Below are 15,091 nucleotides of genomic sequence, written 5' to 3'. Positions count from 1 at the left end.
CACACACAGGGCACACTCACACACAGGGTACACACACAGGGCACACTCACACACAGGGCACACACGCACACACAGGGTACACGCACACACAGGGCACACACACACAGGGCACATGCACACACACAGGGCACACACACACAGGGCACACTCACGGGGCACACACACACAGGGTACACACACACAGGGCGCACACACACACAGGGCACATGCACACACATAGGGCACACACACACAGGGCACATGTGCACACACAGAGCACACACAGGGCACACATGCACACACACAGGGCACATGCACACACACAGGGCACACCTCCCACCTTGGTAGCTTTTAAAAGGCTTAGGAATACTAGCAAAGAGTCAGAGTAACAAAAATCCACATCCTGCTAATAACCACAGGTCACATGAAGTCATTGCTTGACCTTCCACCCCACATACCCAGAAACTATGTAGAAGAGCAAGGTCAGGGAGAAGAGACATTATAAGACCAAGAATTTGCCTAATGTGACTGCATAGTTTGGAGGATATTGTTTTAACTGGAAATACTAAATTACTCTAAAACAGCAAGCACAGTAGGAGCAAAGAAGTCAGTATAAATTCATCTATAGTGAGTAAAAAAAATTATATTTTCTTTGCAAGTTTGAATATGACACGGCGATGTTGGAACCCCGTTTTATTGTCATAGTGCAAAGGGATTGCAAAATGACTGAATGCAGGATCTCCAGATGCTTACAGAAAAATGAGGAATGGGAGCAAGGAGAGTCTCCAAAGACTTGATGTTTAAGGGTCTTCATGTGTGTGGAAGAAATTAGAAGATTCTGGAAACTCACAAAGCTATGGCTTTTTTACTTATCCTGAGATTTGACTGGAACGGGTGAGAAACAGGAGTATGCTCCTCTCATTATTCCCTCCTGCCTGCCACCAGCCAACCACAGCTAAACCCTTCAAGAACTAACATGTCTACTGCTGGCCTGGGTGCTGTCCTTCCAGAGCATCACTGATGACAGCATCCAGATACTGGACCATTTAGCAGAAAATGCTGATAAGCCCAGATGGTTTCTGATTTTGTTTTTCTTGCCCAGTCAACACAATTGAAAAGAAATAAATCATAGCTTGTGAATGGAGACTCAATCAGCAGAGAAGATTATGAACTTTTGACAGTAAAAGTAAATACAGAAGAAATATTATACTTCAGCATAAAATTTAACAATAATTTTGCATCTTAAGATATGTTTGTTTCCTTCATTTGAGAAAACCAGAAATTTAAAAAAAACATAGAAACTCAGAAGAAAAATATAGACATGTCCTTATCCCAAAGAGATAAAATTTGTCTAAAAAACAACAAAAAAGCAAATTTTAGTTACTAGGAAATTATGTCTTAGAATCTCCCATTTATTTCTGATAATCATATTATACTTATATTGTCATAAAGACATTGCTGCACATGTATTAGAAGCATATGTGTGTATATATACACATATTTTAAGTTTTAGAATGGTTTTCTTAAATTCATCTTTTAAACACAACACATGGAATGAAGGGAAGAAGAGGGAGATGGCCACAGTCCTTCATTCGGTTCCTCCAACTCGATCCTGCTGGATTCATGGTGTGCTTCGTGGACGTGGTTGGTCAATGACATGAGCTTGGTGGATCTTTCTTTCTGCACCAAATCCCATTGAGTTATCTGGTCCCCTTGTCTAAGGAAGAACCATTGGGCCACAAGCACTGGCATCATCCAGGGTGATGTCCTTCCAGCGACTGAACAGCATCAGGTCCTGGAGCTGCAACAGCCCCGGCGCCCTCTCAAGTTCGCCAGACATTACAGGTGCTCACGTGCCCGGGCACTGAGGACGAATCACCAGGGAGTCTACCTCATCTCCTACCTGAGCTTAATGCCATCCAAACTTCTTACATGGAAAAAGAGCTTCTTTGCCATCTCCTGCTTCATAGTTAATGAAGCCAAACTATGTTATTTATGCAAATTTATGTATATTATACATAGTCATTATATAGTTATATTGTATATAGTTATGTATAGTTATTTATATATATATATGTAGCGAGAAAAAAGCACAGAGAGAGAGAGCAAGAGAGGAAGAAAGAGGGCTAAGGGTTTTTTTTTTAACCCCAATTTCCTACATTTTCTCTGTGGTCAGAAACTTGCCTGTTGGAATGCTCTGCTATTAAACCTCTGTAAATGGTCAAAATGAATCTTTATCAACACAAAACTTAGATTTTTGTGGTCCTCTATGCTAAAATTCGATATTGAGTCTTTACACAAACACAGAGAGGCAATGATATCTTCAATGGAATTGAAAATATATATATATCTTTGACCATTCTATAAAAGGGAGAAATATAACTCTCCAAGGCCGCTGTTGCTCACAAGCTTTCATTTATTTAAAGATTAATAATACAATTACATTACACACATCAACCAGATGAATTTAAGTTTATAAAGGGTACAATAGGGAGAAATAAAACTAGAGAAAATTCACTAAGAAATTACATTCTGAAGGACCATTAGGTTCCTCATTATTGGGGTTAGCAGACAACTGATGAAATCTTCAATGAAACCTTACATAGTCTAACGACTTTAGGGGGTTGATTTAGAGTGTAAAACTCTATTCCCACACCTGTATTTCTCTATCTAATTTACATAACAAATGAATGCTTTTTTTTTTTCCCCTGAGGAAGATTCGCCCTGAGCTAAAATCCACTGTCAATCCTGCTCTATTTTTTTGCATGTGGGACACAGTCACAGTGTGGCCGGTGAGTGGAGCAGATCCACACCCCGGATCTGAACCCACAGACAGGGGCTGCCAAACCTGAGCACAAGGAGCTGTAACTGCTCAACCACGGGGTGGGCCCGTGAATGCTCTTTAGGATTAGATGATTTTAAACCTCTAGTTCCTGAATTCGATTCTAAGGAGGTACCCAGAGGTTAAAAATAGCATAAAATGCTGTTTATTTTTCATAAGCTGACTGTCACAGTGAAAAATGGATATGAAAATATGTTTTTCTCATCACCAGCCATCTATCAAGCAATTGCTGTGTAGTTAGAGAGGGAAAGGAATTGACTTTATTGTTATTTAAGTTGGTAAATTCAGTGATTAGATGTTATACAAATAAAAAAGTGTAAGTACTATAGTTCTCGATGAAGGCACACAGTAGTCCCTTAAGAATTCTGTAAATTGTACTTCACTATTTAAACAGTGCACTGTAAAACTATATTGAAAGTGTGGTGTTTATCAAAATGTTCTCAGAAGAAAAAATTCTTGGAGATGTAACAAATGGCTTCAGGTGGTTTAACAGTACTCGGAGGAAAAAAGTAATAAAGCCATTGTCTTTAGACGTATTTCACAAATTTAAAAATCCTGATTTTCACATAATTGTGTCATTTTATTAATAGTCATGACATTTAAAAAGATTTGCTCAGATTCTAAAATAGCCAGCATTCGACAGGTCACTTCAGTCCACAAAGGGTAGCTTAACTTAAATCAAAGTGTTTTCAAGTATTGTGCACGATGCTTTTAGATTGCATTTTTTGGCTTATATTCTTTATTAAGTATCATGTCCAATATTCTAAAAATGTATAATTTGCTCAAAACTGTCTATCTGGAACATAAAAGTAGACATGAAATAGTACCATAAATGCCAAATTTAATAATAATGCTTTAGATAAAGGTTTCAGCTAAAAAATTAAGAAGGAATTTTGGAATTAGAATTCACTCTTTTGTAACACCCACTGAAAAAAATAGATGTAGGCAGTGATCATCGCTGGCTACTAACATCATTTTTAAAAAAAGAGACAAGTGAAGTCGTGTAGTCTCTAATGAGAAAACAAACACCAGCCCCACCTTAAATAGCTTCAAATCTGGATTAGTGCTGCCCCACAGAAGGACAACCCCAGACACACTCTAATTTAACATTGTCCCTAGCCACATTTGCAAAGTAAAAAGAAACCAATGAATTTAATTTTAATAATTGAAAAATAACAAATAATTTAAAAACTACCTTCAGCAAGATAAACTCCCTCCTACACAGAAGTTACCTGGTAGATCAATCACTTAAAAGTACCTATGATTTTCATGGGGCCGGCCCAGTGGCACAGCGGTTGAGTGCACACGTTCTGCTTCGGTGGCCCGGGGTTCCCTGGTTAGGATCCCAGGTGCGGACATGGCACCACTTGACAAGCCATGCTGTGGTAGGCATCCCACATATAAAGTAGAGGAAGATGGGCATGGATGTGAGCTCAGGGCCAGTCTTCCTGAGCAAAAAGAGGAGGATTGGCAGCAGTTAGCTCAGGGCTAGTCTTCCTTAAAAAACAAAAACAAAAACAAAAACAAAACAAAAGTACCTATGATTTTAAGTTATTTATTTATTTTAATTTCAGCTTTATTGAGGCATATGGAATTGTAAGATATTTAAAGTGTGCGTCTTAGTGATTTGATATATGTCTACACTGTGAAAAGATTCCACTCATTTAGTTAAAAGTTGCTATGATTTTAAGTGGCAGCTTTCAAGAAGGCATCCATTCTGGGGGAGTGAAATTCCAAAAGCAAGGAAATTTCCTTTGGCAACAAAATAAGCAAAATGGAAAAAATTATGGTAATGTTAGATAAAAAAAAGGAAGAGAGAAAACATTGGAAGACAGACAGCTACTAACCCCCACTACCAAAATAAAGAAACAAGCAAATAAATCCACTGAGGAAACAGAAATTTACTTCACTGACAAAAGATGACAGAGTTAACTAGGAATTTTGCAAAGCTCTCTCATTCTACAATAAAAACAGAAGAAAATTATGTTCATATAAGTCTTGCTTATCTTAAAAGATAAGAAAATGATGACACACTTCAAGTGTTGAGAATTCGCTCAGATGTACAACCATAAAGCAGAACACGAGCCCATGTTGTACATGAGAGATCTAAAACAAAGTAACTTTAAAAGGCTAAAAATAACGGGATGTACAGAAGTTTACCAGCAAATGGACAAAATAAAAAAGCAGTAATCGTAATCCTGGAATTAAATTTAAAAAAGTTAATATCAAAAATATTAAACTTGAAAAAAGGGAACTTTCTAATGCTAATGTCACAATTCATAGTGAAGATATAACAACTGTGACTATATGTACACCAAATAGCCTAGGAATTGCTTTACTGAAGCGACATTTACTACAGATGCAAGGAGCTAAGCTAGAAGCACACTAAACAGGCAGGATTCAACCAAATGCTCAGTACAAGATTCATCAAGTGGATACAAAAGATGTAAGAATACAGAAAACCTAACAGCATAAAACCAAGGTTAGGGCCCAGCTAGGGTGCATGCTATTGCCTTATCCACTTCCTCTAATTTCCAAGACACTTTCACAGAAGCCACTTTCTTCTGTCTCTGACAAAGCAAGGCTTCAGGCAAATAAAATAAAATCCTGAGAATCAGTGCTTCTGTAGTTGAGCCACCAGTGGATCGGCTATGACTTATACTATTTGACTCTTAGTCCGGACTCAGTAGGATACTTATTATATTTGGAAGAGAAAACTTTATTTGTCATAAGAATATCCTAAGGTAATTTTTATTTATGATGACGATATTGAATTTTATTAAAACTATCTTTTTCAAAGTCCCTTATGGAACAATTAATGTAGTGAATTACTCTTGAGATGTTAGCACAAGAAATAAACAAATATTTTCCCCTGAAAAATTAGAATGCCCTTTTATTGGACAATGAACATTTTCTAAAGTAACATATTTCCCTCTTATCTTGTAGAAACGTTAGAACAAAGCTTTGTGCTAAATTTATGCTAAGTGTTCTTGTATAATATCCTCCCAACACATCCATCTCTTCCATTTGTTTCAGCATACACTTTAGTTTAAGAAACCTATAGTGCTTCGTTTTTTTGTAAGTTAGCTCAAACTCTATTTGGAAGCATTTGTAGGATAAATGAATTCTCTAAACTAAAATTTTTTAAAAAACAAAGGACTTTGAAACACAGACATCTCCCCTGTATCAGCATTCATCCATTTCTTTGTCCTTCTTCCCATTTCATCTATAGGGTTGTCTTACCTCTTTACAAGGGAAGTGACCTATCCTCTTTTAAGATGATTGTCTCAACATGCGCCTTGCCTGTGAGCACGGTGCAAGCTGGCCTGCCTCCGCTGCTGTGATCTCTTCTGCAGCCTTGCCTCATCTTCTTGCTTTTCCTCTATTTACAAGAATTGTTTTATGTAAATATCTTATCTCTGTTTTCAAAGCTCAACACCGGTAATTACTATAATTATCCAATGTTGTCCTTTGAAATCTAAACACTAACTCCTCTTCCTCAACATAATCTATCACTTTAATATTATTTCATCATCATCATGCAACTGGAACTACTTTTTAAAGTCTCGATTCATCAATTTTAAGCATGATATATTATGATATTTTCTCCAGCGTTACCTTTTAAAGTATTTAGCTTTATTGTCTGAATTTCTTGACTTGCTTTTTTCCCCTTTTTCTCTCTCTATTCCATTTGTTTAAGTGCTTAATTAAAAAGCATTTGGACAGCTATTAGATGTTATATGACTAAGGAAATGAGAGGAGCCAACGTTTTCACTTAAATCTTGATTCCTTGCCATATAGCACAGTTATGGTTTTTATTCCGCATGGACTTTTTGACTCTGTTGACACACTGCTGTTTTTCTAATGACTAAATTTTGAGGTCGTTCTGTTTGGGTCTTCTACTCACATCCAGCCATCAAATCCTGTTCATTCTGATGCATAGCAAACTCCTAGCCTGCTTTTCCACACCTTCTTTCCTCCTAAAGCAAGTCCTTGTTGACACTGGCTTAAATTACTTTGATACTCAAGCAATCAAATTCCTGATTTCTAGTTATCATTCTCTTTTAATTATTTTAATCCAAAGTTTTCATATAAATTCACTGAGTTTTCTTTCCTAAAATCAAGTCAAATTACGACATTTGCCTAAGCTAAAATACTCTATGATTACTAGTTGTTTTACAAAGAAAATAAAACCCACATACAACTGAAGAGCTTGGTAATCTGCTTTCATAAAATCTAGCTAAGATATCATCTCTTACTCAGTGCAGTTCTTCCTCAACCCATGTCCCATACCAGCTGGAAGGATTACAGCTGACGCGCGTTGAGGATTCACAGCGCGCCAGATGTGGTTACGGGCGCTCAGCGTGTTAAGTCTCCAGTCATACCTAGAGCTGATGGCTAGGCTTTGACACAGAATGCTCACGTCACTTGCCCAAAGTCACACAGCTACTGGATGGTAAAATCGGAATTTGATTCCTGGCATCTGTCTCGAAATCCTGTGCCCTTAGCCACTAATGCAGCTTTATAGGCACCGTTAGGAAGACGCAAACTGTGTCGAGACTATAGAACAAAACGACTTCATAAAAAAAAGCATAAAGTGTAATTTTTATGTACTTCCTGAAGCACCTTGCTTCATTAGGATTACACTTTTACCTATTACATTATACGATCAAGACCCTAAGTAGAGTCTACTTTAGCTTTTTAAAAAGATTTTATTGGCTGGTGTTAAGTTTTAAACATATGCCCTTGGTAAGACTGTATCTATAACGCTTTGGGACGCCTGGCTAATTCAGTAAAATAACTGGAAGAACCTGAAGCTGCATGAGTATACACACAGACACACTGCCGTTACACTGATTGAAGTGCTCCAATTTTCAGGTAATTGTAATGTGTGGACGTAGTATCTTGTCATCCCGCTATGACAGCTAACGAGATTACTACAAAGAATTTGATGCTTGTAGAATTATCGTGCAGTATCCTATTTCTCAGCATCTTAATATTCATGAAAGTGTTCTAGTTTCTGTTCCTCCCTCATCCCGCAGGATGAAAGTGCAGCAGCTGTTGCCAATTCATGGCATATGGACGTATCTTTTTTATTACAATGTCTTTCCATGTGTGTACATTGGAAGCTCTTACGAAGAAGTGTTTTCCTTCACAATCCAAATAACTGGAACATGAAAAGACCTACAAAAAAAGAGGAATAATTTGTCAGTTGCATTTCCTTAAAATGTTCTGGAATTTATAAATGCTTAAAAATGTATAGTGACTATTGCTACGTTTTTCCTTCGTGCTTTAGGGAAAAAAAGTTAATTACATATTTACATGGCAAAGCCATATGTTGATAACTGACTTTTGGCATCAAAGGGAATCCCTTTGATATCAATGATTGCTTTGTGGAGGTTTGGGAAAACCTGCACTAAAATGATTGACAAAGGAAATCATCAGGGGCTGGCCTAGTGGCATAACAGTTAAGTTTGCTTCCTCTGCTTTGGTGGCCCAGGGTTTGGGGGTTCGGATCCTGGGTGCAGACCTGCACACTGCCCATGCAGACATGGTGTGGCGCTGTCCCACATATAAAATAGAGGAAGATGGCACAGATGTTAGCTCAGGGCCAGTCTTCCTCACCAAAAAAAAAAAAAAAAAAGAAAAAGACCAACAAAGGAAATCATGATAAGTTCTTCATGATGAAGGAATTTTTCTTCAATTTTACTTTGAGAAAACATCTTTAGCAACAGAATAGTAGCAAAGCTTTTCTTTCCATTAGGTGATCAATATATTTGTATAATTACTCTGCTAAGTTCAGATTCCCTTTAAATGTGAAATCTAAGTCTAACATACTCTGTTAAATTTTCAGTCACTTGAGTTTAACAAATTACTGGTGAATACTGTCCTAGTGATTTATAACTTTTCACGGCTACACACAAAAAGTGTTTGACATAACAAAACAAATGACAACAAAATCTGCCTCTTATGTTGTTTCAAATTAAAGTACTAAACTAATATTACTTGGACACAGAATAAGGCCTTCAGGAGAGCAAGCATATTTGTTTATTTGCTGCTATAATCTAAGATCTAGAATAAATTTGACACATTTCAAGACCATAAATGCTAGCTGTATGATTTGGAAAAGTAGCGGGAAATCATTGAGAAAATCAGGTCCTGATTGGCAAATGATAGGTACTTTTTCCCTCTCCAATACTAAGAGTATTTTGCCATTCATTAAGTTAAAAAAAGAAAAGAACCTTTTAATGTATATTTTTATCAAGTGTAAAATTTATAATTTATTATTAAAAATCTTCAAAATTAAGACATTTTACAATGAGTAATTAGATAACTCTAATCAGTATGATGCATTTTGAATAACTGAATAATCTCTAAATATTTTGTGTGAGTATTCAACTATTTTTTTCAGTCAGGAAAAATAACTATACATATTCTAAGGTAATTAAACTGAAAAATGTAACAGTAATTTGAGTTTTAGCAGTCAGAGGATGAGAAAAAAGTGAATGTAGAATGTTTCCAGGGAAAAATAAGATGTCAGTGGAAAAATATAATGTCTTTTTTATGAGCAAGCACAGCTGTAGAAGAAGAAAATTAAACCAAAACTGCTATAACAGAACAACCAGGAATTTTCTCCATTTTGAAAGGTGAACTGTCATCAAGAGCTGACAGGGCAAATGCTACCACTGAGCAGATGCCGGACTCCAGAAGAGGAAGCTCAACCGTTCAAACCAGGGGCCCATGGACAGCTGCCACCAGCGCCACAGAGGAGATGCTGTGGCCTGAGAGGAAAACAAGGACCACCCCTGAAGTCTTCTCTGTGCCAGGAAGTGGAAGGACGAGACAATGTTGTAGCTGAGATGAGTGGCTCCTAAAAATAGAGATCATTAACTGATTACGATCATCTCCCCAAATCTACACTGTCAATGTAAAGCTCTATACCATTTGTTACGTCTCTTCATTTCACTGTAATCTGTTGACAATTACTTTTTTTTTTCCTGAGGAAGATTAGCCCTGAGCCAACTGCTGCCAATCCTCCTCTTGTTGCTGAGGAAGACTGGCCCTGAGCTAACATCCATCAGTGCCCATCTTTTTCTACTTTCTGTGTGGGACTCCTGCCACAGCATGGCTTGCCAAGTGGTGCCATGCCCGCACCAAGGATCTGAACCGGCGAACCTGGGTGAAGCAGAACATGCAAACTTAACCGCTGTGCAACAAGGCCAGCCCTGACAATTTTGCTATTGTAGTAATTTCAAGAAGAAATGGTAATAAGATTAGGTCAAATTGGCACTATTTTTTGTTACTAATACCTTGCTTGGAGAAATGTCTAAATATGCAAATATATAGACATTATACTAAGCAATTATTACCTATTTTATAACTAAAGTAATACTTTAGTAATTATAAAAGTAATACTTTATACTAAATAATATCAACTAAGTAACTATATTAGACTCAGTATATGTTTCATATGTATACATTCATATATGTAAACTGAGCATATTTGTGTTTTTGTCCATAACAATCAAAATTTTTCAAGTTTTCCAGGCTTAGGGAAACAGGCTGTATATGGTAGATCTAGTTTATATTCTTAACTGAATTCAAGCTTCTTCCTAGATAATATAAATTTGTGAGAGGAAAAACAAGATCAAGTGGAGGGACATAGTCTGGAACAAAAGTCAAAATTTGCCTGTCTGAATCTACCCCCAAAAGACATGCTTATTGGATTTGCCCATCGTTAAAAAATAAATTATAGACTTCCAGTTAAGTTTATCTTTATTCTCATCCCATCCTCACATCCCCCAAGCCCCAAATTGAAAGAAAAGAATAAAAATTAAACCCAGAGAAGAAGAGCACTAAAAAAGGCAGCACTGGACAGGAGAGACCACTATGTCATGATTGTGTCGAGATGAAATGATTTTGGAAGAGTGACACAGATGAGGAGAAATGGCTGAAGTAGCAGCATGGGGTAATTTAAAATGCAAATGCTTTCAGAGGGAGATTCCAAAGAGAAGGATGCTAATTCTCCCTACAGAAACCAGGAATAGTTCAAGAATCGGGGATAACTAGGCTCCATGTTTCTCTGTGATGTAAGACGGAGGAATATGCAAGATTCACACGCAGGTCAAACTGAGGAGTGTCAGGTTACTCTGTGCATCTGGCTTGTAGCAGAGCCCTTCACTTTTGGCTTGTGGGTTTTCCTTCTCCACTAGGTTATAACCCCCAGGGTCCAGAGCCCTTATTCTCTGGGAAGTCTTCATTGAGATGTGGATATAGCATTGGCTGATTAAATAGACAGTATGTTTTAAGAAATGATAAATTTAAATGGTATGGTTAAACATGTGTTTGTTTCTTGTCCCTCTTGAGACAACACTAATACAAATGTACCAGCAGGAGAGGGACATAAATCCAGGTTCCCCACACAAAAAATGATACTGGAGAGCTATTATCAGCAGATAAAAGATGTTTAGAAATTCTTGACGTAACGTGGCTTCAGAAATAGTAATGGTAAACAATGGAGCTAGAGAGGGAACTCACACCCCACTCTACTCGTAGAGGTACGTAAGGAACAGATCCCAGACTTTAATCCCCTCCTCTTTCCCCTCCCCCACTCACCCACGGTGCAGGACTCAGAATTCTGGGACGGCTGACAGAGCAGGGAAGAGCCGGAGATACGGAACTGATGTTGTATTATTTTAATTTATATGTGGGATAATGAATTCTTCATTGTCTTCTTTTATGTCATATGCACAGAACACTAGTGAATTGTCACCTTCCTTAGAGGACATGAATAGCTTCTTGACGTTCTTGGGTTTGAGGGTTCCTTAGGCCCTCTCTCGGCTGAATCACCTCAAAGCAAAGTCCCAACAGTTGAAAAATGCTGTTCATGACCTCTCCGTTCCAGTTAGTTAATATTTTACTCCTAAACATTTATGGATAACCAATGAGACTAGACATTTGAAGAATGTCTCCAACACGAAAAAAAAAAAGCTGATCACAAAGAAAGATACTGGAAGACACAGAATTAATGCAAAAAACAATACGGAAAGAAAACATGACTTTATTCAAAAAGATAATGCATCTATTGAAGAAAAACATGGCAAAGGAACTATCAACAGCCAAAGTATTTCTTGGAAATTCATAGTATATTTGATTAAATAAAAAATAGTATAGTGTCGGAAGAAATAAAGTTGTGGGAGAAGGAACAGGCTAGAACATTGGGAATAAGGACAAAGGAGCTTCTACTTATTCATTCACTTTATTAGTTTTATTAAGAAATTTATTTGAAGCAAATAGAAAATGTTTAAAACAGCAATTCTTGGTGTTGGATCCATGCCGTTTATATTATTTGCTATACTTTTTATTTAATAAAGCAAAGCAGTTAAGCAAGTGATAAAGCTAATATGACATTTTGTAAAGTAGCACAAGATAGCTGGACTGAATATTGATCCATTCTCGATCTCCTTCTTTATTTTCGTATCCCATATATGTTCTGTCAGGAAATTCTATTGGTATTATTTTCAGAAAAAAAATCTAGACCCCAACAAGTCATCACCCCAAATGCCGCAAGCTTCGTTCCAGCCGCAGGCGCCGGTGGCGTGGAACATTGCAGGAGAGTCTAGCTGCGCCCTGACTTCCCTCTGCCCTTCTGTGTTGTGTCTACCGGGAGCCAGATGCTCTAAAATTAAGGGGTACGTCTCACTCGTGCGCATAATCTTTAAATGGCTTTTCAGATAGCTCAAAGTCAACCCAAAAATCCTCAACAGGACCCAGCCCTGCACGGTCTGCCTCCCACCGCATCTGGCCGAGCCGCTGCCCTCTCCGGCCGGTGACCAGCTCCGGCCACCGCAGGCTCCCCGGGTCCCACACGCCGCGGCCCAGCAACACAGGGGTGATGTCAGGCGGCACCGCGCTGGCCAACTCACCTCCCCAAATCTCTGTACTCGAAAGCCGCCTTCTCAGCAAGGTCTCTGTGGCCCCGGGTCTAAGCTCCCCACACACCTCCACCCCCAGCTTCCCATGTCCTCGGCTTGTTTTGTCTTCCCAGCAATTGTCATTGACAAATGCACTATGCACTTTATTATCGGTTTCCCATCCTTAACGTGAAGACTACATTAGGGTGAAGTCTACGGTTTCTATCACTGCTGGTGTCACCTCAGCATCTAAAACAGCCTAGAACACGGCGTGTGCGCAACGAACATGTGATGAGAAGAGGATCTTTTCGATGTAATTAGATACCGACCTGGTGATGAACATTGAGAGGTGTTTTTAAAAATACGTATCATTTTCAAAAGTTTTGTTATCACACAATGTTGGAAATTCCCTAACGCTTTTACTGTTCAAATCTGACTTTCAAAGAGTCGACTTCCATCGGGTGAATGTTCGTTTTAACACTGCCCTCTACTCTCCACAGATAGACACACAGGACCATTTTTAAGGTCAGATCTGGAGTCTCTGTACAATTATGTTCATCTTCACAGAATATTTTGTGTTTAAAGACTCCAGTCCAGGTGGACACTGGCTAGGGGACATTTGATGGGCACTAGGCATTCCGTCTTTTGTTGCATTCTGATAAAAAATACACACTATCTAAAGAGTAACTATTATTAGTTGTAGAAAATTAAAACAAATGACCTTTTAATGTAAACAGAAATTAAGTACTATAAAAAGAGAAAACATGCATTGACAATATCCTTAAGAAATACTTGATTGAAGCACTTCCCAGGGCAGGAAATGAGTAGGAAGCACTAAATCAGACTCCAAGCATTACATTCATGATCATTTCCATTTATAAGCAAAAAAAATGTGTCTGCCTTAAAAATACAAAGAAATTTATAAAACTGGCAGTATAATTGAGTCCTCAGCAGGAAAACAATAATAAAAAGTGCTTAAGTGCACATAAAAAATGAGGAACAAGGAAGCCATTATTAGAAATGATTGCTTGAGAGAGAAGTCGTAATTTTATTGTAAAGGTCTTACTACACTGGAATACTTCTGTTATCTAATTAACATTCTAAATATACAGGTAGAATTCATAAGGTTGGTTATTAACTGTCATTGGCAGATTTATTCAATTCAGTATTTATTAAGCAGTATCGTTTGAAGTGTACCTGTTGGTCAGGGCAATTCAACATTTCAGTGCATTGGTTTGCTATATTTGTAAATACACTTAAAGTGTTGTATTTAACGGAGATTTTTTTTTTTTTTTCACATGCAATCTTGATAGTGTTTGATCTTTGCAACACTAGTTTTCTTCCTCTGGTCTTTCAAAATGAGGAGACAGAAAAGAGGATTTCAAGTCAAAACAAAAAGAAAAGAAATAAAGTAGGAAAAAAGGAGAAAGAATTTTAAAAAAAAGCAAACTGTGAACTATCAGCATTCACCATTGTTGTGTCTATAAATATAAAGAACATGGTTAAATTGAGTTAATTTCCACATAATTCTTATAATTCCTATTTATTCTCACTTTTTTGGAGTTCAAAATGAAAGTGGCTTAATATGGCCACGTTATTTTATTGGGATATTTTTATTTTTGAGCTAACGAAACCTTTCTTTTTAATTCCATTCACCGTCTTGTATCTTAATACATTATCTGTTTCAATTCCTTTGATAATTATACACAAACTAAGACTTACTTCTGTGTGAATGTAAAAACACCTAGCTTATTTTATTTTGTCTAACACTTCCCAATTTCAATGGAAAACATTTTGTTTAACATCTTAAAATTTAGATATGGTGAAGAAAATAAAGACAGATTGAAACTCTTTAGTCTTTGACATTTTAGTTATAATGTGTCTTGGTGTGGGCCTTTTTGGGTTTACTTTATTTGGTGTTCTCTGTGCTTCCTGTATCTGGATGCCTGTTTCTTTCTTTAGCTTAGGAAAGTTTTAAGCTGTTATTTCTTCAGGTAGATTCTCTGCCCCTTTGTCTCTCTCTTCTCCTTCTGGAACACCTATAATACAAACGTTAGTGTGCTTGTTGTCCCGGAGGTCCCTTAGACTGTTTGCATTCTTTTTTAATGTTTTTTTCTTTTATCTGTTCAGCTTGGGTGATTTCCTCTAGTCTTTCATCAGTTTGCTGATCTGTTCTTCTGTATCATTGAGTCCCTCTAGTGAATTTTTCATTTGCAGTATTGTAGTCTTCATTTCTGATTCATTCATTTTTATATTTTCCAGTTCTTTGTTGAAGGTCTCACAGAGTTCATCCATTCTTCTCCCAAGATCTGTGAGCATCCTTATGACTTTTTGTTTGAACTCTTTGTCAGGTAAA

The sequence above is a fragment of the Equus quagga genome, chromosome 4 (assembly GCF_021613505.1).
Source record: "Equus quagga isolate Etosha38 chromosome 4, UCLA_HA_Equagga_1.0, whole genome shotgun sequence".
In the NCBI taxonomy this organism is placed as follows: Eukaryota; Metazoa; Chordata; class Mammalia; order Perissodactyla; family Equidae; genus Equus; species Equus quagga.
The sequence above is the reverse complement of the archived record's forward strand: the minus strand, read 5'-3'. Positions refer to the sequence as shown.